The sequence below is a fragment of the Erinaceus europaeus genome, chromosome 1, assembly GCF_950295315.1.
Source record: "Erinaceus europaeus chromosome 1, mEriEur2.1, whole genome shotgun sequence".
NCBI lineage: Eukaryota > Metazoa > Chordata > Mammalia > Eulipotyphla > Erinaceidae > Erinaceus > Erinaceus europaeus.
The window spans coordinates 94,645,361-94,672,784 of record NC_080162.1 but is presented as its reverse complement, the minus strand read 5'-3'; the positions used below and the strand labels follow the sequence as shown (position 1 = coordinate 94,672,784).

At 39.5% G+C, this 27,424-nt stretch overlaps 1 protein-coding gene across 3 annotated transcripts in view; it reads right to left on the bottom strand.

Moving 5' to 3' along the window:
* The window catches only part of SHLD2 (shieldin complex subunit 2), a 195,647-nt gene that overhangs the window by 167,421 nt on the left and 802 nt on the right, over window positions 1-27,424 (bottom strand). The window lies entirely within an intron of this gene.

Genomic DNA, 27,424 nt, shown 5'->3' with positions numbered 1-27,424 from the left:
AATAAATAAATAAATAAATAGTGTGGGAGACAGTCACACAAAAAAAGACTTTCATGCCTGAGGCTCCAAAGTCCAAGGTTCAATCCCCCTTACCACCATAAACTAGAGTTGAGCAGCGCTCTGGTCTCTCTGTATCTCTACTGTAGACCTGCTTCACCTCCTGTGATGCGACTCCCCTGAAGGTGGGGAGCCAGGGGTTCCTTCCTCCATTCTTTGCACTTCACGCCACTTGCCCTTAACCCACTGCGCTACCACCTGACTCCCCCCAGTTTGACTTTTAAACACTTGTTTAAGAAAGGAACTCTGTAAAAAAAAATTAAAAATAAAAGAAAGAAACTCTGAAGAGAGAAAGAGAAAGAAAGAAAGAAAGAAAGAAGAAAGAAAGGAAGGAAGGAAGGAAGGAAGGAAGGAAGGAAGGAAGGAAGGAAGGGAAAGGAACTCTTGGTTAACACCTAAAAGTTAATAAAAGAACTCTAGTTTTATCCTTTTTGCATTTCCTGCACTGAAAAGTGAACACACAGCTTTATTTGCAAAATAGAATTTTTTAAGTTTATGACTGACTCTGAAAACCAGAGTCCAGCACGTAAGCAGAAGAGATGAGATTATATTAAGGGTCAGAAGACACTTAATAGGAGATTTGGATTTGAGAAAGGATGAGTAAATAACCTCTGACTTCCCCAGGTGTTATCCCTGGGGCTTTGTGCCTGCACTATGAATCAACTGCTCCTGGTAGCCATTTTTTCCGGTTTTTTTTTTCTTTTTTTTTCTTTTTATTCTTTGTCCCCAGTGGGAGACAGTTATTTTTTTATTTTAAATGTTTATTTATTTATTCCCTTTTGTTGTCCTAGTTGTTTTATTGTTGTAGTTATTATTGTTGTCGTCGTTGTTGGATAGGACAGCGAGAAATGGAGAGAGGAGGGGAAGACAAAGAGAGGGAGAGAAAGATAGACACCTGCAGACCTGCTTCACCGCCTGTGAAGCGATGCCCCTGTAGGTGGGGAGCCAGGGGTTTGAACTGGGATCCTTAGCTGGTCCTTACGCTTTGCACCACGTGTGCTTAACCCGCTGTGCTACCGCCTCTCTCTTTTTTCTGTTTTATTGAATAAGACAGAGAAATTGGGGAGGCAGAGGAGAGACAGAGGGATAAAGACACCTGCAGTCCTGCAGCAAAAGCTCATATAGTGGTACTAAGGACTAAACTTGGATCCTTGGAGCCCCAGGGATGAAAGTGTTTTGCATAACCATTATGCTGTCTCCCCAGCACTCCCCCCCTACATAACTTTTCTGAAATAAGCACTTTATTGAGGTAGGAGGTTTTGTGGAAAACTGAGAAATGTTACACACATACAAACTACTGTATTTTTCTTCACAAATGGGAGTGGTGACGCAGGGCTTCAGGTGTCTCTGTCTCTCTCCCTCTCTATATCCCTCTTCCCTCTCAATTTCTGGCTGTCTCTATCCATTAATAAATAAATAAAGTTAAAACAAAAAAAAAACTATTGTATTTTATTTTACTGTTGACTGTAAACCATTAATTTCCCAATAAAGAAATTTTTTTAAAAAGTCCTTTGTGGGAATGTTTCTGGCCTATTTGATATAGGTTATTCTCACAAGTGTGAGGTACCATCTCCCTTTTTGTTTTGATTTGCATTTCCCTATTAAGAAGTGCTAACATGCATTTTTAATTAATTAATTGATTAATTAATTATTGACCAGCACACTGCTCATCTCTGGCTTATGGTGGTGTGTGGGACTGAACCTGGGACTTTAGAGCCTCAGGCATGAGATTTTCTTTGCATAACCATTATGCTATACCCCCCACCATGTGCATTTTTCATGTGCCTGTTGGTCACTTGGTTCTCTTCTTTGGTAAAGTGTCTACTAAGCTCTGCTCCATACTTTTTGATTGGATTTTTTCACTGTTGAATTTTCTAAGTTCTTTATATATTTTGGATATTAGTTCAATAAAGAACTCACAAAACTTTTTTTTCCAACAATGAAAAGACATGAGAAATACTGGAAAACTATAAATACTAGTTTTTAAAGCTTGCAACTTAATATTCCCTTGAGCTGAGAATATAGCATCATGCTTAAGCAAAAAAAAAAAAAGACTTTGCCTTAGGCACCAAAGGTTCAACCCCCAGCACCTTAATAAACCTAAGCTGAGCAATACCCTGATTTAAAAAAACAAAACAAAACAAACAAACAAACAAAAAGTCTCTGGGAACTGGAAGAGAGCTCACCTGAAAGAGCAAATACCTTGATATGTGTGAGGCCCTGGGTTCAAGTCCCATCACCACATGGAAGTACCATGGACAGCAATGGGGAGAGTTCCAGGGGTGGTAGAGCAATGCTATAATGTCTCTCTTCTCTCTGAACCTGAAGACCTGGAGCCCAGCAAGTAAGTGGTAGGGATGAAACCAGAGTAAAAGTAAGATGACACTAATAGAGGATTTGGAATGTAGAGGTGATCTGAGTGAGGCCAGGTGGTGTCACACCCAGCTGAATGAACAGTTACTTCCCCAACATCTCAAGAATTTTTTTTTTTAAATTACACAATGCTGAGGAATGAATGCAGGACCTCATCCCTTGACAACAATCTGTCTCCTTTGCTTACAAAGAAATAAAGCATCAGGGCAGGGAAATAGCATAGTGTTTACATAAAAAGGTTTTCATTCCTGAGGCTCCAAGGTGCCAGGTTCAGTCCAGGAACCACCATTAAGAAAGAGCTAAGCAGTGTTCTGGTAAAATAAATAGTCAAACATTGGACCTAGGAGGCCACTCAGCTGTACTGCACATGGGGTGAGGCCCTGGGGTCATTCCTCAGCACTGTGTAATTGAAAAACAAGTCTTGAGAAGTTGTGGAAATAGCTCAGTGATAAAGGTCATACCTTTTCTGCAACAGTTTCTGGGTTTAATCTGTGACACGTGAGGGCACCAAGGTCAAAAACAAGAGGAAGTTCGTGGATAGTGTAACCTCTTTTCTCTCTCTCACTAACAGATTTTTAAAATTAGGTCAAGAAGATTGTCAGCAGTGAGGTGCATGTTTAAGGTCATGGGATCAATCCCCAGCACTAAATTAAAAAATTAATTAATTAAAAAGGCCTCCAGTATGCAATATTGAAAAAAGGGGGGATAGAATGGGAAGATTTAAAACATTAAAGAGGCAGAATCTGGAGAATTTGTAGTAGAAAAGCAGTGAATATAATAAGATGGAACATTTCCTGAAGTAGAAAACTTTTTTTTTTTTTTTTTTTTTTTTGCTGGATATAACATTTGTTTATGCTGAAAATACTTGGGAACCTGAAAAATATTTAGTTTACCCAAGCTGTACAGTTGTTAATTTTTTTTTGTTTCTTTACCTATTTTTGCTTGTACAAAAGCAATTCATTAACAGAAAACAGTAATTTGAGGAATCTGTTCACAGATGGTGACCACAGGGAGACTAAAACTTTTTTTTTTTTTCCCTTTTTTCTCTCTTTTCTTAGTTTACTAGAGTACTGATCAGCTGTGGTTTATGGTGGTTCTGGGGCTTGAACCTGGCACCTTCCATGCCTCAGACATGAAAGTCTTTTTGCATAGCCATTATATCTCCCCAGCCCTGAAGCATTTCTTAATCCAAAAAAAAAACTGGTAATGAGACTGTATCAGTTTGTTTGTTTGCTTGGTTTTAAATTTGAATTGAATCTGATAGCAATCTTGTTTTCAAGCCCCACACTTTATCTACTGCACCATCTCCTGGGCTACTGATAGGAAATCAAAAGAAGAAAAATGATACTGCTGACTAAGAGGCTTTGCCAGAGGTTTAGCTCTTGAAAAAAAACCTACTGCCACACACCTTTCTAGAGAATTAATGTTTCTAGGGCCTAGAAACCTAGAGGTGGTACAGCTGGTCAAGTGCATGAATTACAATGTGCAAGAACCTGGGTTCAAGCCCCTGGTCCCCACCTACAGACCAAAAGCTTCAGGAATAGTGAAGCAGGGCTGTGAAGTGTCTGTCTGTCTGTCTCTCTATCTCCCCCTCACCTCTCAATTTCTGTCTCTATCCAATAATAAGTTTTTTTTAAAATATAGATTAACTGAGAAAGATGACAGGTGAACCTTATGTTTCCATCATTCATTTTCTTCTTTTTCTTTCTTTCTTTTTCTTTTTTTTTTTTTTGGTCTTCAGGGTTATCGCTGGGGCTTGGGTGCCTGCACTACAAATCCACTGCTCCTGCTCCTAGAGGTCATTTTTCCCCTTTTGTTGCCCTTTGTCGTTCATCGTTGCAATTATTATTATTGTTGTTGTTTCTGCTGTCGTTGTTCTTGGATAAGACAGAGAGAAATGGAGAGAGGAGGGGAAGACAAAGAGGGGGAGAGAAAGACAGACACCTGCAGACCTGCTTCACCGCTCCTGAAGCGACCCCCACTGCAGGTGAGGAGCCGGGGGCTGGAACCGGGATCCTGAGCTTAACCCGCTGCGCTACCGCCCGGCCCGACAGCCAATAAATAGAATGTTTCTCATAAAATAGAACAATTAGATGAAACAGACAGCATGCTGGCAAAAAAAAAAAAAAAGTTAATATGATGTAACTTTCTCTCTCTCTTTTTTTTTTCCAACAGAAAACTGCTCAGCTCTGGCTGAATGTAGTGCTGAGGATTGAACCTGGGACTTTTGGTGCCTCATGTATGAAAATCTTTTTACATAATTATTACATTATCTCCTTGGTCCTGTAACTGCTTTTTCTTTGCTTTCTTCCCCTGCCTGCCTTCCTTCCTTACTTCCTTCTTACCTTCCTACCTTCTTATTTTCTGCCACAAGGGTTACCATTGTGGTTCAGTGCCTACAAAATGAATCCATTGCTACTAGTAGCCTTTTTCTTTTTCCTTTTTGATGGAAACAGAGAAACTGAGAAGGAAGGGGGAGGGAGAGAAAAAGAGAGAAGTGCAGTACTACCTCACTACTCATGAAACTCCCCCGACTGGAAGGTAGGAACCAGGACATGAACCCTGTTGTGCACTGTGATATGTGCATTATATAAGGTATGCTACCACCTAGCAAGTAAATACTTTTTATGCAGATACTAGTCTGGCATTCTTGTCCAGAAGATGATGTTTAATAATCACAAACATATATGCGTAAATAATTTGGATATTATTTTTTCTTTCTTATTTTTTAAAAATATTTATTCCCTTTTTGTTGCCCTTGTTGTTTTATTGTTGTAGTTATTATTGCTGTTACTGATGTCATTGTTGTTGGATAGGACAGAGAGAAATGGAGAGAGGAGGGGAAGACAGAGAGGAGGAGAGAAAGACACCTGCAGACCTGCTTCACTACTTGTGAAGCAACCCCCCTGCAAGTGGGGAGCCGGGGGCTCGAACCAGGATCCTTATGTGGGTCCTTGCACTTTGTGCCACCTGTGCATTGATTTGGTGAGCTCAGCAGATATAGTATCAAATGGTATAGATCAAGAGAAGTGTGAAGGACAATGAGCCAAGCCCCAGAGGTTCCAGGACTGAGAGAAATATGGGTTTTCATGTTTTTTTGTTTTTTTTTTATCAGAGCACTCACTGCTCAGCTCTGGCTTATAATGGTGCAGGAGATTGAACCTGGGACTTTGAAGCCTCAGATGTGAGAGCCTGTTTGCATAACCATTATACTATCTACCCCTGCCCGAAATATGGGTTTTACAGAGAATGGGGAGTACTCCTCCTGTCTTAGAGTTTAAGAAGGCAATAGTTATTGTTATAACCAAGTTATCTGGAAATCTGGTTAACTTTGAAAATCCTGTGGTTAGTATTTACTATGTCATACAAGACCTTACCATGATTTAGGTTATTTAATGCTACTTACAAATAACTGTATCTTGGGCGGAGGGTATGCTAGAGCTGAACAGTGCTCTGGTAAATAAGTAAATAAATAAATAAATAAATAACTATCTTATATACTGATAAGACCAGTTGCTTCTGATCTAAGATTATAGGTTATTTAATATTCCAAAGAAAAAGTCATTATTAGAAATGTATTAACAACTTAAGCTCATGTTAAAATTCAATCAGGTTACCAATATGAAACCTTAAATGCTTAGACTGAAGGAATATATTCTCAGAACTGGGGTCTATGCATCAAAAAGTTCAAGACATTGAAACTGTTTTTCCCCTCTCATATTAATTAGTGATTAATAAGACTAAAATCTAATAGGAGTGTATACTCCCAGAGGGATAAAGAATAAGAAATCTTGAGGGAGTCGGGCGGTAGCGCTGTGGGTTAAGCACAGGTGGCGCAAAGCGTAAGGGCCAGCATAAGGATCCCAGTTAGAGCTCCCAGCTCCCCACCTGCAGGGGTGGCTTCACAGGCAGTGAAACAGGTCTGCAGGTGTCTATCTTTCTTTCCCCTTCTGTCTTCCCCACCTCTCTCCATTTCTCTCTGTCCTAACGAGGACATCAACAACAACAATAATAACTACAACAACAATAAAAAAAAAAAAGGGCAACAAAAAGGGGAAAATAGGAGCTAGATGGTGGCACACCTGGTTGAGCACACACATTACAGTGGTGAGGACCTGGGTTCGAGTCCCTGGTCCCCACCTGCAGGGGTAAAGCTTTGCAAGTGGTGAAACAGGGCTGCAGGTGTCTCTCTGCCTCTCTCCCTCTCTATCACCCCCTTCCTTCTTGATTTATGTCTGTCTCTATCAAGTAAAAATAACAAAAAAAAAATTAAAGGGAAAAATAAATATAAATAAATATTTTAAAAAATTTAAAAGAAAGAAATAGGAAACTTTCCAATGGAGGAGGTGGGATGTAAAACTGGTAGTGGGAATTGTGTGGAATTGAACCCCTCTTATCGTACGGTCTTGTCAATCATTATTAAATCAATAATAAAAAGGAACATCTAATTTTCTTTTAAATGTTGTATTATCAAATTAATTTGTATTAATATTATTTGAATAGAGATAGAAATTGAGAAGACAGAGAGAAACCTGCAGCACTGCTTCACTTGTAAAACTTCCCCTCTACAGGTGGGGGGACCAGGGCTTGAACCCGGGTCCACGCACATTGTTTTTTTGTTTTTTTTTTAATAATTTATTTCTTGATCAACTAGGAATACCAAAGGAGACCACCCGGACCGAAACAAGACAGGACTAGAATGACCACAGAAACCCAGTAAATCACCCATGAGTACAAACACGCGTGGCTGGTGACAGAGAGGAGAGCGGGGGCATAAGGAGAGATTAAGTGACTGCTAACAGTTCGACAGTTTGTCAGTGGAGACACCACCTTCAGTCTGCTCCAGCAACAAGGGGACAGTTGAAGGGAGGAAAGGACTCCCCAGAGACACACCAAGTGCAACTCTGAGTCTCCATTGCTACTACCCTCAGAATCTGGAGCAGCAACAGGGAGGGACACCAGGGTACAGAGATCTAACTGGGAAACTCAGAAGACCTATACCTCTGTGGCATAGCTGAGGGGCTGTGAAAGTCTCTTTGCATAACCACTGGATTATCTCTGCCACACCCTGCTTTATCTCTTGGTCAGGAGTCAGTGATTAAGCTAAGAAGCCTATTGATAGTTTAAAAGCCCTCAGGCTCCCATAGCCTACAGGGGAAAAAAAAGGCTTTTACACCACTGAACTCCAACTCAGGGATTGAAAAAACTTTTAACTTATTTAAAATGGTTAAAACAACAAGAAAAAATATTGGAGAATCGAACCAGGACAAGAGTCCAGCTAAAAGTCCTCCAGAGGGTGAAGCACAAAACAACGAGTTCAACATCCAAACATTAGCCAAGGAAATAATAACAGGAGTGAGTAAAGAATTTGAAAAAATTGTAATCAGAAATGCAGGAACAACAAATGAGAATATGGAAGAAAATTCTAATTATCTCATGGTTATTAGAGAGCTGAAAGCTGAAATCGCTGAGCTAAGAAAGCAACTAGCTGAACAAGCTAAAACAGTATCAGAGCAGGGCAACAAAATAGATGAACTCCAGAAAGCAGTAGAGGGCAGAGAGAATAGAATCAATGAGGTTGAAGACAGAATTAGCAAGATTGAGGACGAATTAGAGACAAATAAAAAAGAAGTAAGAGATGTCAAAAAGAGATTAAGAGATGCTGAAAACAACAACAAAGTCCTATGGGATGACTTCAAAAGAAACAATATACGCATTATTGGCTTACAAGAGGAAGAAAGAGAAGGGGAGGAAGAAAGCGTTCTCCAGGCCATAATAGCTGAAAATTTCTCTAGTCTAGACAACACCAAAGACATAAAGATTCAAGAAGCCCAGAGGGTCCCAAACAGAATTAACCCAGACCTAAAGACACCAAGACATGTCATACTTAGATTGGAAAGGAATAAGGATAAAGAAAGGATCCTCAAGGCTGCAAGAGAAAAACAAAGAGTCACCTACAAAGGAAAACCCATAAGATTAGCAGCAGACTTCTCCATACAAACACTACAGGCCAGAAGAGAATGGCAAGATATCTATCGAGTGCTCAATGAGAAAGGCTTTCAGCCAAGAATACTATATCCTGCTAGATTGTCACTCAGACTAGATGGAAGCATCAAAACCTTCTCAGACAAGCAACAGTTGAAGGAAGCAACCATCACCAAGCCTGCCCTGAGAGAAGTTCTGAAAGGTCTCCTATAAACAGTCAGACCACCACAAATAGGACATATATCAAAACACTCTAAAACTCTACAAGAATGGCACTAAAATATCTTCAATCTTTGATATCAATAAATGTGAATGGCCTGAATTCACCTATTAAAAGACACAGAGTAGGAAGATGGATCAGAAAACACAACCCAACAATATGTTGTCTACAGGAAACTCACCTAACTCAACAAGACAAACACAGACTTAAAGTGAAAGGATGGAAAACTATCATTCAAGCCAATGGCCCACAAAAAAGGGCAGGAACAGCTATTCTCATATCTGACATGATAGACTTTAAAATACATAAGATTAAAAAAGATAGGAATGGACACTACTTAATGCTCAGAGGATCAGTCAATCAAGAGGACTTAACAATTATTAATATCTATGCACCCAATGAGAAGCCATCTAAATACATCAAACTTCTACTGAAAGAGCTACAGCAATATATTAACAATAACACAATCATAGTAGGGGACTTCAACACCCCACTATCTCAACTTGACAGATCATCCAGGCAGAAAATCAGTAAAGACAGAAGGGAGCTAAATGAAGAGATAGATAAACTAGAACTATTGGACATTTTCAGAGTCATTCATCCCAAGAAACTGGAATACACATTTTACTCAAATCCACATGGATCATTCTCAAGGATAGACCATACGTTAGGCTACAAACACAGCATCAGCCTATTCAAGAGCACTGAAATCATCCCAAGCATCTTCTCAGACCACAGTGGAATTAAACTAACATTTAACAATCAACAAAAGATTAGTAACAGTGCCAAAATGTGGAAGCTCAACAGTACACTTCTTAACAACTTCTGGGTCAAAGAGGAAATCAAGGAAGAAATCAAAATGTTTGGAGAGTTCAATGAAAATGAAGACACAAGCTATCAAAATATTTGGGACACAGCTAAAGCAGTCCTAAGAGGGAAGTTCATAGCTATACAAGCACACATTAGGAAACAAGAAAAGGCACAAATAAACAGCCTGATTGCACATCTCAAAGACCTAGAAGAAGAACAACAAAGGAATCCTAAAGCAACCAGAAGGACAGAAATCACTAAAGTTAGGGCAGAAATAAATAACATTGAGAATAGGAAACCCATACAAAAGATCAATGAAAGTAAATGTTGGTTCTTCGAAAGAGTAAACAAAATCGACAAACTGGAGAAGAAACTGGAATACACATTTTACTCAAATAAAGCCAGACTCACAAAACAAAAGGGAGAAGACCCAAATAAATCGGATAGTAAATGAAACAGGAGAAATCACAACAGACACTGCAGAAATTCAACATATCATGCGAGGCTTCTATGAACAACTATATGCCACCAAGCTAGAGAACCTGGAAGAAATGAATGATTTCCTAGATACCTACCAACTTCCAAAACTAAGTAAAGAGGAAGTGGATAACATGAACAGGCCCATCACAGCTAATGAAATTGAAACAGTTATCAAAAATCTTCCCAAAAATAAAAGTCCTGGACCAGATGGTTTTACAAATGAATTCTACAAAACTTTCAAAGAAGAACTAATACCTCTACTTTTAAAAGTCTTCCAGAAGATTGAAGACAATGGAATACTCCCTGCCAGCTTCTATGAAGCCAACATCACCCTGATACCAAAAGCAGACAGGGACACAACCAAAAAAGAAAACTACAGACCAATATCTCTGATGAACATAGATGCGAAAATATTGAACAAAATTCTAGCCAACCGGATACAGCAGTATATCAAAAAAATTGTTCATCATGACCAAGTGGGGTTTATCCCAGGCATGCAAGGTTGGTTTAATATACATAAATCAATCAATGTGATCCACCACATCAACAAAAGCAAGACCAAAAACCACATGGTCATATCAATAGATGCAGAGAAAGCCTTTGACAAAATACAACATCCCTTTATGATCAAAACACTACAAAAAATAGGAATAGATGGAAAATTCCTGAAGATAGTGGAGTCTATATATAGCAAACCTACAGCCAACATCATACTCAATGGTGAAAAACTGGAAGCATTTCCCCTCAGATCAGGTACTAGACAGGGCTGCCCACTATCACCATTACTATTCAACATAGTGTTGGAAGTTCTTGCCATAGCAATCAGGCAGGAGCAAGGAATTAAAGGCATACAGATTGGAAGAGAAGAAGTCAAACTCTCCTTATTTGCAGATGACATGATAGTATACATGGAAAAACCTAAGGAATCCAGCAAGAAGCTTTTGGAAATCATCAGGCAATACAGTAAGGTGTCCGGCTATAGAATTAACATTCAAAAGTCAGTGGCATTCCTCTATGCAAACACTAAGTTAGAAGAAATTGAAATCCAGAAATCAGTTCCTTTTTCTATAGCAACAAAAACAATAAAATATCTAGGAGTAAACCTAACCAAAGAAGTGAAAGACTTGTATACTGAAAATTATGAGTCACTACTCAAAGAAATTAAAAAAGACACAAAGAAGTGGAAAGATATTCCATGTTCATGGGTTGGAAGAATTAACATCATCAAAATGAATATATTACCCAGAGCCATCTACAAATTTAATGCTATCCGCATCAAGATCCCAAGCACATATTTTAGGAGAATAGAAAAAATGCTACAAATGTTTATCTGGAACCAGAAAAGACCTAGAATTGCCAAAACGATCTTGAGAAAAAAGAACAGAACCGGAGGCATCACACTGCCAGATCTCAAACTGTATTATAGGGCCATTGTCATCAAAACTGCTTGGTACTGGAACATGAACAGACACACTGACCAGTGGAATAGAATTGAGAGCCCAGAAATGAGGCCCCACACGTATGGACATCTAATATTTGACAAAGGGGCCCAGACTATTACATGGGGAAAGCAGAGTCTCTTCAACAAATGGTGTTGGAAACAATGGGTTGAAACATGCAGAAGAATGAAACTGAATCACTGTATTTCACCAAATACAAAAGTAAATTCCAAGTGGATCAAGGACTTGGATGTTAGACCAGAAACTATCAGATACTTAGAGGAAAATATTGGCAGAACTTTTTTCCGCATAAATTTTAAAGACATTTTCAATGAAACGAATCCAATTACAAGGAAGACTAAGGCAAGTATAAACCTATGGGACTACATCAAATTAAAAAGCTTCTTCACAGCAAAAGAAACCACTACCCAAATCAAGAGACCCCTCAGATAATGGGAGAAGATCTTTACATGCCATACATCAGATAAGAGTTTAATAACCAACATATATAAAGAGCTTGCCAGACTCAACAACAAGACAACAAATAACCCCATCCAAAAATGGGGGGAGGACTTGGACAGAATACTCACCACAGAAGAGATCCAAAAGGCCGAGAAACACATGAAAAAATGCTCCAAGTCTCTGATTGTCAGAGAAATGCAAATCAAGACAACAATGAGATATCCCTTCACTCCTGTGAGAATGTCACACATCAGAAAAGGTAACAGCAGCAAATGCTGGAGAGGGTGTGGGGTCAAAGGAACCCTCCTGCACTGCTGGTGGGAATGTCAATTGGTCCAACCTCTGTGGAGAACAGTTTGGAGAACTCTCAGAAGGCTAGAAATGGACCTACCCTACGACCCTGCAATTCCCCTCCTGGGGATATATCCTAAGGAACCCAAAACAGCCATCCAAAAAGATCTGTGTACACATATGTTCTTGTCAGCACAATTTGTAATAGCCAAAACCTGGAAGCAACCCAGGTGTCCAACAACAGATGAGTTGCTGAGCAAGTTGTGGTATATATACACAATGGAATACTACTCAGCTGTAAAAAATGGTGACTTCACCATTTTCAGCCGATCTTGGATGGACCTTGAAAAAATCATGTTGAGTGAAATAAGTCAGAAACAGAAGGATGAATATGGGATGATTTCACTCTCAGGCCGAAGTTGAAAAACAAGATTAGAAAAGAAAACACAAGTCGAACCTGCAATGAAATTGGAGTATTACACCAAAGTAAAAGAGTCTGGGGTGGGTGGGTGGGTGGGTAGAATACAGGTCCATGAAAAATGATGAATGAAATAGTGGGGGTTGTATTGCTAAATGGGAATCTGGGGAACGTTATGCATGTAAAAAAAAAAAAAAAAAAGAAACGCAAAGCAGAAAATGACTGAGTTTGGAGTATGGCACCAAAGTAAGAAAGCAGAAGTATACTAGAGTTTGCAGTGAGTACCTCCCTAATACTTCCTCTCCACTTTTCCAAGCTTTGGGTCCATGATTGCTCAACAATTTGTTTGGCTTTGTATGTTAACTCTCTTTTCAGTCACCAGGTTCCAGGTGTCATCAGGATGCCGGCCAGACTTCCCTGGATTGAAGACACCACCAATGTGTGCTGGAGCTCAGCTTCCCCAGAGACCCATCCTACTAGGGAAAGAGAGAGGCAGACTGGGAGTATGGACCGACCAGTCAACGCCCATGTTCAGCGAGGAAGCAATTACAGAAGCCAGACCTTCTACCTTCTGCAACCCTCAATGACCCTGGGTCCATGCTCCCAGAGGGATAGAGAATGGGAAAGCTATCGGGGGAGGGGGTGGGATATGGAGATTGGGCGGTGGGAATTGTGTGGAGTTGTACCCCTCCTACCCTATGGTTTTGTTAATTAATCCTTTCTTAAATTAAAAATAAAATAAAATAAAAAAAGAAAAATGATGAATGAAATAGTGGGGGTTGTATTGTTAAATGGGAATCTGGGGAATGTTATGCATGTAAAAAAAAAAAGAAGTAGAAACGCAAAGCAGAAATTGACTGAGTTTGGAGTATGGCACCAAAGTAAGAAAGCAGAAGTACACTAGAGTTTGCAGTGAGTACCTCCCTAATACTTCCTCTCCACTTTTCCAAGCTTTGGGTCCATGATTGCTCAACAATTTGTTTGGCTTTGTATATTAACTCTCTTTTCAGTCACCAGGTTCCAGGTGTCATCAGGATGCCGGCCAGACTTCCCTGGATTGAAGACCCCACCAATGTGTCCTGGAGCTCAGCTTCCCCAGAGACACACCCTACTAGGGAAAGAGAGAGGCAGACTGGGAGTATGGACCGACCAGTCAACGCCCATGTTCAGCGGGGAAGCAATTACAGAAGCCAGACCTTCTACCTTCTGCAACCCACAATGACCCTGGGTCCATGCTCCCAGAGGGATAGAGAATGGGAAAGCTATCGGGGGAGGGGGTGGGATATGGAGATTGGGCGGTGGGAATTGTGTGGGGTTGTACCCCTCCTACCCTATGGTTTTGTTAATTAATCCTTTCTTAATTAAAAAAGAAAAAAAATTAAAAAATTTTTTTAAAAAATTATTTATTTATTTATTGGGGAATTAATGTTTTATATTCAACAGTAAATACAATAGTTTGTACATGCATAACATTCCCCAGATACCCATTTAACAATACAAGCCCCACTATGTCATTCATCATCTTTCATGGACCTGTATTCTCCCCACCCACTCCCACCCCAGAGTCTTTTACTTTGGTGTAATACTCCAATTTCATTGCAGGTTCGACTTGTGTTTTCTTTTCTAATCTTGTTTTTCAACTTCGGGCTGAGAGTGAGGTCATCCCATATTCATCCTTCTGTTTCTGACTTATTTCACTCAACATGATTTTTTCAAGGTCCATCCAAGATCGGCTGAAAACAGGGAAGTCACTATTTTTTACAGCTGAGTAGTATTCCATTGTGTATATATACCACAACTTGCTCAGCCATTCATCTGTTGTTGGACACCTGGGTTGTTGCTTCCAGGTTTTGGTTATTACAAATTGTGCTGCCAAGAACATATGTGTACACAGATCTTTTTGGATGGATGTGTTGGGTTCCTTAAGATATATCCCCAGGAGAGGAATTGCAGGGTCATAGGGTAGGTCCATTTCTAGCCTTCTGAGAGTTCTCCAAACTGTTCTCCACAGAGGTTGGACCAATTGACATTCCCACCAGCAGTGCAGGAGGGTTCCTTTGACCCCACACCCTCTCCAGCATTTGCTGCTGTTACCTTTTCTGATGTATGACATTCTCACAGGAGTGAAGGGATATCTCATTGTTGTCTTGATTTGCTTTTCTCTGACAATCAGAGACTTGGAGCATTTTTTCATGTGTTTCTCGGCCTTTTGGATCTCTTCTGTGGTGAATATTCTGTCCATGTCCTCCCCCCATTTTTGGATGGGGTTATTTGTTGTCTTGTTGTTGAGTCTGGCAAGCTCTTTATATATGTTGGTTATTAAACTCTTATCTGATGTATGGCATGTAAAGATCTTCTCCCATTCTGTGAGGGGTCTCTTGGATTGGGTAGTGGTTTCTTTTGCTGTGAAGAAGCTTTTTAATTTGATGTAGTCCCATAGGTTTATACTTGCCTTAGTCTTCCTTGTAATTGGATTCGTTTCATTGAAAATGTCTATAAAATTTATGCGGAAAAAAGTTCTGCCAATATTTTCCTCTAAGTATCTGATAGTTTCTGGTCTAACATCCAAGTCCTTGATCCAATTGGAATTTACTTTTGTATTTGGTGAAATACAGTGATTCAGTTTCATTCTTCTGCATGTTTCAACCCATTGTTTCCAACACCATTTGTTGAAGAGACTCTGCTTTCCCCATGTAATAGTCTGGGCCCCTTTGTCAAAGATTAGATGTCCATAGGTATGGGGCCTCATTTCTGGGCTCTCAATTCTATTCCACTGGTCAGTGTGTCTGTTCATGTTCCAGTACCAAGCAGTTTTGATGACAATGGCCCTATAATACAGTTTGAAATCTGGGAGTGTGATGCCTCCGGTTCTGTTCTTTTTTCTCAAGATTATTTTGGCAATTCTAGGTCTTTTCTGGTTCCAGATAAACATTTGTAGCATTTTTTCTATTCTCCTAAAAAATGTGCTTGGGATCTTGATGGGGATAGCATTAAATTTGTAGATGGCTCTGGGTAATATATTCACTTTGATGATGTTAATTCTACCAACCCATGAACATGGAATATCTTTCCACTTCTTTGTGTCTTTTTCAATTTCTTTGAGTAGTGACTCATAATTTTCAGTATACAAGTCTTTCACTTCTTTGGTTAGGTTTACTCCTAGATATTTTATTGTTTTTGTTGCTATAGAAAAAGGAACTGATTTCTGGATTTCAATTTCTTCTAACTTAGTGTTTGCATAGAGGAATGCCACTGACTTTTGAATGTTAATTCTATAGCCGGACACCTTACTGTATTGCCTGATGATTTCCAAAAGCTTCTTGCTGGATTCCTTAGGTTTTTCCATGTATACTATCATGTCATCTGCAAATAAGGAGAGTTTGACTTCTTCTCTTCCAATCTGTATGCCTTTAATTCCTTGCTCCTGCCTGATTGCTATGGCAAGAACTTCCAACACTATGTTGAATAGTAATGGTGATAGTGGGCAGCCCTGTCTAGTACCTGATCTGAGGGGAAATGCTTCCAGTTTTTCACCATTGAGTATGATGTGGCTGTAGGTTTGCTATATACAAACTCCACTATCTTCAGGAATTTTCCATCTATTCCTATTTTTTGTAGTGTTTTGATCATAAAGGGATGTTGTATTTTGTCAAAGGCTTTCTCTGCATCTATTGATATGACCATGTGGTTTTTGGTCTTGCTTTTGTTGATGTGGTGGATCACATTGATTGACTTACGTATATTAAACCAACCTTGCATGCCTGGGATAAACCCCACTTGATCATGATGAACAATCTTTTTGATATACTGCTGTATCCGGTTGGCTAGAATTTTGTTCAATATTTTTGTATCTATGTTCATCAGAGATATTGGTCTGTAGTTTTCTTTTTTGGTTGTGACCCTGTCTGCTTTTGGTATCAGGGTGATGTTGGCTTCACAGAAGCTGGCAGGGAGTATTCCAGTGTCTTCAATCTTCTGGAAGACTTTTAAAAGTAGAGGTATTAGTTTTTCTTTGAAAGTTTTTTAGAATTCATTTGTAAAACCATCTGGTCCAGGACTTTTATTTTTGGGAAGACTTTTGATAACTGTTTCAATTTCATTAGCTGTGATGGGCCTGTTCATGTTATCCACTTCCTCTTTACTTAGTTTTGGAAGTTGGTAGGTATCTAGGAAATCATTCATTTCTTCCAGGTTCTCTAGCTTGGTGGCATATAGTTGTTCATAGAAGCCTCGCATGATATGTTGAATTTCTGCAATGTCTGTTGTGATATCTCCTCTTTCATTTACTATCCGATTTATTTGGGTCTTCTCCCTTTTTTGTTTTGTGAGTCTGGCTAAAGGTTTGTCAATTTTGTTCACTTTTTCAAAGAACCAACATTTACTTTCATTGATCTTTTGTATGGTTTTCCTATTCTCAATGTTATTTATTTCTGCCCTAACTTTAGTGATTTCTGTCCTTCTGGTTGCTTTAGGATTCCTTTGTTGTTCTTCTTCTAGGTCTTTAAGATGTGCAATCAGGCTGTTTATTTGTGCCTTTTCTTGTTTCCTAATGTGTGCTTGTATAGCTATGAACTTCCCTCTTAGGACTGCTTTAGCTGTGTCCCAAATATTTTGATAGCTTGTGTCTTCATTTTCATTGAACTCTCCAAACATTTTGATTTCTTCCTTGATTTCCTCTTTGACCCAGAAGTTGTTAAGAAGAGTACTGTTGAGCTTCCACATTTTGGGACTGATACTAATCTTTTGTTGATTGTTAAGTGTTAGTTTAATTCTACTGTGGTCTGAGAAGATGCTTGGGATGATTTCAGTGCTCTTGAATTGGCTGATGCTGTCTTTGTGGCCTAACATATGGTCTATCCTTGAGAATGATCCATGTGGATTTGAATAAAATGTGTATTCCAGTTTCTTGGGATGAATGACTCTGAAAATGTCCAATAGTTCTAGTTTATCTATCTCTTCATTTAGCTCCCTTATGTCTTTACTGATTTTCTTCCTGGATGATCTGTCAAGTTGAGAGAGTGGGGTGTTGAAGTCCCCTACTATGATTTGTTACTGTTAATATATTGCTGTAGCTCTTTCAGTAGAAGTTTGATGTATTTACATGGCTTCTCATTGGGTGCATAGATGTTAATAATTGTTAAGTCCTCTTGATTGACTGATCCTCTGAGCATTAAGTAGTGTTCATTCCTATCTTTTTTAATCTTATCTATTTTAAAGTCTATCCTGTCAGATATGAGAATAGCTGTCCCTGCCCTTTTTTGTGGGCCATTGGCTTGTATGATAGTTTTCCATCCTTTCACTTTAAGTCTGTGTTTGTCTTGTTGAGTTAGGTGGGTTTCCTGTAGACAACATATTGTTGGGTTGTGTTTTCTGATCCATCTTCCTACTCTGTGTCTTTTAATAGGTGAATTCAGGCCATTGACATTTATTGATATCAAAGATTGAAGATATTTTAACGCCATTCTTAGAGTTTTAGAGTGTTTTGATATATGTCCTATTTGTGGTGGTCTGACTGTTTATAGGAGACCTTTCAGAACTTCTTTCAGGGCAGGCTTGGTAATGGTTGCTTCCTTCAACTGTTGCTTGTCTGAGAAGGTTTTGATGCTTCCATCTAGTCTGAATGACAGTCTAGCAGGATATAGTATTCTTGGCTGAAAGCCTTTCTCATTGAGCACTGGATAGATATCTTGCTATTCTCTTCTGGCCTGTAATGTTTGTATGGAGAAGTCTGCTGCTAACCTTATGGGTTTTCCTTTGTAGGTGACTCTTTGTTTTTCTCTTGCAGCCTTGAGGATCCTTTCTTTATCCTTATTCCTTTCCATTCTAAGTATGACATGTCTTGGTGTCTTTAGGCCTGGGTTAATTCTGTTTGGGACCCTCTGGGCTTCTTGAATCTTTATTTCTTTGGTGTTGTCTAGACTAGAGAAATTTTCAGCTATTATGGCCTGGAGAATGCTTTCTTCCTCTCCTTCTCTTTCTTCCTCTGGTAAGCCAATAATGCGTATATTGTTTCTTTTGAAGTCATCCCATAGGACTCTGTTGTTGTTTTCAGCATCTCTTAATCTCTTTTTGACATCTCTTACTTCTTTTTTATTTGTCTCTAATTCATCCTCAATCTTGCTAATTCTGTCTTCAGCCTCATAGATTCTATTCTCTCTGCCCTCTACTGTTTTCTGGAGTTCATCTATTTTGTTGCCCTGCTCTGATACTGTTTTAGCTTGTTCAGCTAGTTGCCTTCTTAGCTCAGCGATTTCAGCTTTCAGCTCTCTAATAACCATGAGATAATTAGAATTTTCTCCCATATTCTCATTTGTTGTTCCTGCATTTCTGATTACAATTTTTTCGAATTCTTTACTCACTCCTGTTATTATTTCCTTAGCTAATGTTTGGATGTTGACCTCGTTGTTTTGTGCTTCACCCTCTGGAGGACTTTTAGCTGGACTCTTGTCCTGGTTCGATTCTCCAATATTTTTTCTTGTTGTTTTAACCATTTTATATATTATGTTATGAGTTCCCTTTATCAGTACTTTTCAAATTATTGATCACTATTGCCTGGATTGACTTGTGTCTAAGTAATTTAATTAAAGGGTTTACCGTGGTGGAAGTTAACAGTTTTTTCAATCCCTTAGTTGGAGCTCAGTGGTTTAAAAGCCTCTTTTTTTTTTCTTCCCTGTAGTCTATGGGAGCCTGAGGGCTTTTAAACTGTCAATAGGCTTCTTAGCTTAATCACTGACTCCTGACCAAGAGATAAAGCAGGGTGTGGCAGAGATAATCCAGTGGTTATGCAAAGAGACTTTCACAGCCCCTCAGCTATGCCACAGAGGTATAGGTCTTCTCCTGAGTTTCCCGGTTAGATCTCTGTCCCCTGGTGTCCCTCCCTGTTGCTGCTCCAGATTCTGAGGGTAGTAGCAATGGAGACTCAGAGTTGCACTTGGTGAGTCTCTGGGGAGTCCTTTCCTCCCTTCAGCTGTCCCCTTGTTATGGATCATACTGGAGGTGGTGTCTCAACTGATAAACTGTTGAACTGTTAGCAGTCACTTAATCTCTCCTTAGGCCCCTCTCTCCTCTCTGTCACCAGCCACGCGTGTTTGTACTCACGGGTGATTTACTGGGTTCCTGTGGTAATTCTAGTCCTGTCTTGTTTCGGTCCGGGTCGTCTCCTTTGGTATTCCTAGTTGATCCGGGAGAGGAGAGGAGAGGAGAGGAGAGGAGAGGAGAGGAGAGGAGAGGAGAGGAGAGGAGAGGAGAGGAGAGAACGCGATCTGCTGCTCGTAGCTCCGCCTCAGGAACCCCACGCACATTGTAACATGTGCACTCAACTAGGTGCACCAACATTTTTATCCACTGTGCCACCTCCCGGACCACAACATGTGTGCTGAACTAGGTGCACCACCACCCGGCCCCTTCTTTTAAATTTTTAACAGCATTGTGGTTTTGCTATTTTTTTAAGTGAACTTTTTTTTAACAGTTATTCTTTTTTATTTTATTTTATTTTATTTATTTGTTATTGGACAGAGAGAGAGAAATTGAGAGAGACGGGGGAGATAGAGAGGAAGAGAGACACCTGCAGACCTGCTTCACCGCTTGTGAAATAACTCCCCTGCAGGTGGGGAGCTGAGGGCTTGATTGCTACTTTATTTTTAAATTTAATAAATTTAGAATTGAGAGGTAAGAGGGAACTAGAAAGGGAGAAAAAGAGACACCTGTAGCACTACTTTGTTTTCCATGAAGCTTCCTTTCTGCAAGTACAACTGGCGATTTGGACCTGGGTCGTTACACACTGTAACATGTGAACTCTGGGTGTGGCACAAGCTATATCCAGCCAGAGAACATCTTTTATTTTATTTTATTTTATTTTTATTTATGATAAAGATAGGAGGAGAGAGAAGAATCAGACATCACTCTGATATATGTGCTGCTGGGGATAGAACTCAGGACCTCATGCTTGAGAGTCCAAAGCTTTACCACTGCGCCACCTCCCAGACCACAACATCTTTTCTAAATATTGGGGAAAATCTCTATAATCACAACTCATTTGGAATATATGCCTATGGGGTCTGAATTTTATGTTCACTTGTTGTATGTATTTATATAAAATACATATGTAATTTTTATTTGCCTCCAGAGTTATCATTGGGGCTCTGTCGGTGCCTGCACTATGAATCCACTGCTCTGGGAGGCCATTTTTTCCCATTTTGTTGCCCTTGTTGTTATTGTTACTGTTGCCATTGATGTTGTTGTTGGATAGGACAGAGAGAAATCAAGAGAGATGGGGAGACAGGGAGAGAGTGAAAGACACCTGTAGACCTATCTCTCCCTCCTCTCAATTTCTGGCTGTCTCTACCCAATAAGTAAAGATAATAAAAAAACATTTTTTTAATCTGTAGTTGTGGTCCGGGAGGTGGCATAGTAGATAAGAGCATTGGACTCTCAAGCATGGGGTCCTGAGTTCAATCCCCAGCAAAACATGTACCAGAGTGATGTCTGATTCTTTCTCTCTCTCCTATCTTTCTCATGAATAAATAAATTCTTTTGAAGAAAAAAAATCTGTAGTTTAGCAATGATGATAAAAAGTAAACAAATTTAGACTATTTAAAGTCAGTCATATCAGAATCCACATCTAAAGCTATGAATTCAAGTTTATTTACAAAACCCCACAGGGAACATTTTCTCTCTCTACCAACATACCCACTATCCATCAAGAAAACTGGTTGAGCCATCTACAAATTTAATGCGATCCCCATCAAGATCCCAAGCACATTTTTTAGGAAAATAGAACAAATGTTACAAATGTTTATCTGGAACAAGAAAAGATCTAGAATTGCCAAAACAATCTTGAGAAAAAAGAACAGAACCGGAGGCATCACACTCCCAGATCTCAAATTGTATTATAGGGCCACTGATCATCAAAACTGCTTGGTACGGGAACATGAATAGACACACTGACCAGTGGAATAGAATTGAGAGCCCAGAATTGAGAATTGAGGCCCCACACCCATGGACATCTAATCTTTGACAAAGGTGCCCAGACTATTCAATGGTGAAAGCAGAGTCTCTTCAACAAATGGTGTTGGAAACAATGGGTTGAAACATGCAGAAGAATGAAACTGAACCACTATATTTCACCAAATAGAAAAGTAAATTCCAAGTGGATCAAGGACTTGGATGTTAGACCACAAACTATCAGATACTTAGAGGAAAATATTGGCAGAACTCTTTTCCGCATAAATTTTAAAGACATCTTCAATGAAATGAATTCAATTACAAAGAAGACTAAGACAAGCATAAACCTATGGGACTACATCAAATTAAAAAGCTTCTGCACAGATAAAGAAACTACTGCCCAAACAAAAAGACTCCTCACAGAATGGGAGAAGATCTTTACATGCCATACATCAGACAAGAGGCTAACAACCAGACTATATAAAGAACTTGCAAATCTCAACAACAACAAGACAAATAACCCCATCCAAAAATGGGGGGAGGACATGGACAGAATATTCACCACAGAAGAGATCCAAAAGGCCAAGAAACACATGAAAAAATGCTCTAACTCTCTGACCGTCAGAGAAATGTAAATAAAGACAACAATGAGATGCCACTTCACTCCTGTGAGAATGTCATACATCAGAAAAGGTAACAGCAGAAAATGCTGGAGAGGTTGTGGGGTCCTGCACTGCTGGTGGGAATGTCAACTGGTCCAACCTCTGTGGAGAACAGTCTGGAAGACTCTGAGAAGGATAGAAATGGGCCTACCCGTGGTCCAGGAGGTGGCGCAGTGGATAAAGCATCAGACTCTGAAGCATGAGGTCCTGAGTTCAATCCCTGGCAGCACATGTACCAGAGTAATGTCTGGTTCTTTCTCTCTTTCTCTTTCCTTCTCTCTTCATGAATAAATAAATAAAATCTTTTTTTTAAAAAAAAAAAAAAGAGAAATGGGCCTACCCTATGATCCTGCAATTCCTCTCCTGGGGATATATCCTAAGGAACCCAACACATCCATCCAAAAAGATCTGTGTACACATATGTTCTTGTCAGCACAATTTATAATAGCCAAAACCTGGAAGCAACCCAGGTGTCCAACAACAGATGAGTGGCTGAGCAAGTTGTGGTATATATATAGACAGATAGATAGATAGATAGATACTACTCAGCTATAAAAAATGGTGACTTTACCGTTTTCAGCCGATCTTGGATGGACCTTGAAAAATTCATGTTAAGTGAAATAAGTCAGAAACAGAAGGATGAATATGGGATGATCTCACTCTCAGGCAGAAGTTGAAAAAGAAGATCAGAAAAGAAAACACAAGTAGAACACCTGAACTGGAACTGGCATATTACACCAAAGTAAAAGACTCTGGGGTGGGTGGGTGTAGAGAATACAGATCCAAGAAGGATGACAGAGGACCTAGTAGGGGTTGTATTGTTATATGGACAACTGGGAAATGTTATGCATGTACAAACTATTGTATTTACTGTTGAATGTAAAACATAATTCCCCAATAAAGAAATTAAAAAAAGAAAACTGGTTAAATCCTGATGTATTTTAATTAACCAAGAAAGACATAAGTAATATTTCCTTCTAGTGAAATATTCCTTTACAAAATGTTGAAATTCCTGTGTTAGATTGACTAGTGGAGCTTTTGACATTTTGTCCACAGAAATTTAACAGTTAGTAATAGTGGCAATTTATGGTTGCTGGAAGAAGTAAACAAAAAGGTGACAAAAAAGTTTAGAGATATAAACTCTTAGCATTGTATTTTCTTTATCCCAATTCATTCCTTTCAAGTAGGCTGAATTTTTTCCAGGTTTTTTGGTTGCTACTTCAACACATAGCAGGAAAAAATGTAGTTGCATAATAATTAGAATACTATTCAACTGTATATTGTAAAATACTAACCAACTGTATGTCGTAAATATTGGTGAACAGTGGTCAATAGTTTTATATTTCTTTAAAAATAGACAATCCAATTTAAAAATGGGAAGAGGATGTGAAAAGACATCTCTCAAAGAAAAAGGTATATAGGGGTAGGGTGGTGGCACACCTGGTTGAGTGAACATTACAATGCTCAATGATCTGGGCTCAAGCCCCCAGTCCCCAGCTACAGAGGGAAAGCTTCACAAGTGGTGAAACAATGCTGCAGGCGTCTCTCTCTCTCCCCCTTCTCTGAATTTCTGTCTCTATCCTATAAATAAATAAATTAAATAAATATACATAAAACTGTCAATAAGCAAATGAACAGTAACTTAATGTCATTAGTTAACAAGGAAATACAAATCAGAACCATAATAAAACAAGATAGTTCATCTGGAAGGTGCCCACTTAGCCATTCCCACTAGCCTGGTTCAGTTTCAGGCTCTGTCACATTAAGGTGAATCCTTGGTGCTGTGGCGTCTTACCTTTCTCCCTTTTTTTTTTTTTTTTTTTTTGCCTACAGGGCTATCACAGGGGCTCAGTACCTGCACTATGAATCCACTGCTCCTGAAGGCCATCTTTTCTCCATTGTTGTTGTTGGATAAGATAGAGAGAAATTGGGTTGCATTGGATCGACCTTCTCGTGGTGCATCCCGTGAGTACCCATTCATTGGGGAAACTGACGATCCTTCCTAGCCGACTGAATCCACATGGATCCCAGTCACTTTCAAAGCCAGCAACAAGCAGCTCCTGACAGCTTTGCTGTTGACTGGCTACGGAAGAAGGGCAAACGCTAGAAGAAGAAGAGAGAAATTGAGGGAGGAAGGGAAGACAGAGATGGGGAGAGAAAGATAGACACCTGCAGACCTGCTTCACTTGTGAAACAACCCCCACCCCACTTAGGTGGGGAGCTGGGGGCTGGAACCCAGATCCTTGGGTGGATCCTTGTCCTTATTACATGTGCTTAATCCGTGCTCTACTGCCCAGCACCCTACCCCTCTCTAAAAAAGTGGGTCCCAGAGAGTCAGGCGGTAGCGCAGCAGGTTAAGCGCATGTGGTGCAAAGCCCAAGGACCCACTGGCGAAAGGATCCCAGTTCGAGCCCCCGGCTCCCCACCTGCAGGGGGGTTGCTTCACAAGCGGTGAAGAAGGTCTGCAATTGTCTATCTTTCTCTCCCCCTCTGTCTTCCCCTTCTCTCTCCATTTCTCTCTGTCCTATTCAACAACGATGATATCAATAACCACAATAATAAAACAAGGGCAACAAAAGGGAATAAATAAATAAATAATAAACAAGTGGGTCCCAGAGAGTGAAACTAGGGCAAAGACCATCCCCCCAAAAATGCCAAACTGTGCTACCACTTTACACCAAGTAATAGTCAATATTGAGATGTGGACAAATTAGAAGGCTCATACATGCTAGGAGGAAATGGCTCCTTAAGATGGCTCAGTTACTATAGAAAACAATTTGGCACTCCCTCAAAAAATTAAACAGAACCACACGGTTGCCCCACTACACTGGTGAAGCTCCCCCATGGTGTGGTCTCTCTCAAAAAAAAAAAAATGACTCGGGGAGTCGGGCGGTAGTGCAGCGGGTTACGCGCACATGATGCAAAGCGCAAGGACTGGCAAAAGGATCCCGTTTGGAGCCCTCGGCTCCCCACCTGCGGGGGGGGGGGGGGGGGGGTTGCTTCACAGGTGGTGAAGCAGGTCTGCAGGTGTCTATCTTTCTCTCCCCCTCTCTGTCTTCCCCTCCTCTCTCCATTACTCTCTGTCCTATACAACAACAACATCAGTAACTACAACAATAAAAAAACAAGGGCAACAAAAGGGAATAAATTATTTTTTAAAAAATTACTCATAGCAGTGCAATAGCACCTGTGTGAGTTCCCATGACATAAATAGTAAAAATAATTCTTACAAGAATGTTTGATGCTTCGAAAAAGCCGATCAATTAGAAATAAACTAAATGTTAACCAAAGAATAGTAGTTATGGTCAAACAATGAATGTTACTCAACCATAAAGATAAGCACTAATAACATGCTAAAACAACACTTTTTAAAATATTATGACACAATCCAGTCACAATGGAGCACAATGTACATGTCCATTTAAATGAAATGTCTAGAATAAATGAATTATGTATTACTTTTCAATTTAAAATATTTTAAAGTGACTTTTTTTATATTTATTCCCTTTTGTTGCCCTTGTTTTATTGTTTTAGTTATTATCATTGTTATTGATGTCATTGATGTTGGATAGGGCAGAGAGAAATGGAGAGAGGAGGGGAAGACAGAGAGGAGGAGAGAAAAGACAGACACCTGCAGACCTGCTTCACCACTAGTGAAACGACTCCCCTGAAAGTGGGGTGCCAGGGGCTCAAACCGGGATCCTTAGCAGGTCCTCGCACTTTGCACCACCTGCGTTTAACCCGCTGAGCTACCACCCGACTCCCTAAGTGACTGTTATTTATGAATTAACAAACTTCTCTTCCTAACTTTCTTACTTCCTCTTTCTTTTTTCATTCTTTCTTTTTTCTTCTTCCTTTCTTTTCTTTTTTGCCACCAGGGTTATTGCTGGAGTGTGGTTCCTGCAGGGTGAACCCACTGCTGGGGTGGCAGGACAAAACATCTTTCTTCTTCTTCTTTTCTCATTTATCCTCCTTCTTTCTTTTATTTGATAAGAGAGAAAATGAGAGGGGAAAGGAAGAGAGACAGAAAGGGGAAGATAGACACCTGTAATGGTGTTTCACAACTCAACTGGCAGTCTGCACCCTGACCCCTTCTCACAGTTAGGGGAGCTGGGCTTTAACCCATCTTGGAGAGTATTTTTAATAGCACTTTGAAAGCACAAAAAGATTCTATCATTCAAGAAGAAATTACCTGAAATTTTAAAACAGCTAAAATGTGGTAAATCTCAATGGCAAAAAACCAAATTATAGTCATAGAATATTTAACAAATAACCCAAATTCCCTTAAGGTTAAATTCTAGCCTTCTTTTAAAAATGAAAGCCAGGGCTGGGGAAATAGTACAATGGTTAGGCAAAAAGACTTTCAAGCCTGGGGCTTTATGGATCCTGGTTCAGTCCTCTGATTCCACCCAACAACCACCACAAACCTGAATGAGCAATGCTGTGGTTCCTTTTTTTTTTTTAAGATTAAACTTAAATTTGCAAAATTGATGTACATGATAGCCAAAGTAAAGCTGAAACTATACAGACTTTATATCACAGTTATTAATTTTGAACCAAATAACTGAACTATTTTTTGAGATAGTATAAACATTATGCAAAAAGGCTTTCATTCCTGAGGCTCAGAGGTCCAAGGTTCTACCCACCACTACCCCTTTCTGAAATCAGGTGAATGAAACCTTAAAGAAGCAATGTGAAACAGGGTTGGGTTAGCAAGAAAGCCTCATCTCTCAGTGTACTCTCAAAACAAAAAACTTAGTTCATGTTTTTTCCTCTTCTCTTTCTTTCTTTCTTTCTTTCTTTCTTTTTCTTTTAAACCAGAGCACTGCTCATCTCTGATTTATGGTGGTGCTGTGGATTGAACCTGAGACTTTGGAGTCTCAGGCATAATATCCTTTTGGCACAAGCTCTATGTTATCTCCCCCACCCATACTATTTTTCAGTGAAAATTATACTTTGAACTAAGTCTTGGATTTAACTTGCTGGTCAAAAGGTTAAAACACCAAGTTCCTTTTCACTTGATAATATTTTAACTTTACATTACAAACCTCTTCCCTTTCCAAACAGAGCTTGAAGTTTAAGAATCAAGGGATTAACACTAAACATATTTTCAGGAAAGTAGTTTTAAAGTCTTTGTTTATGTCTTTCTTGACTATCCAAGCCTTCGGAATCAAAATATTCTCCTTCCATATTCTAACAGAACAACAAAATGAATGTCAGGAAGTAATGCCGTGCTGTATGTCAATGGTGCCATTAAATATATATATATCAAAGTACACTGGGA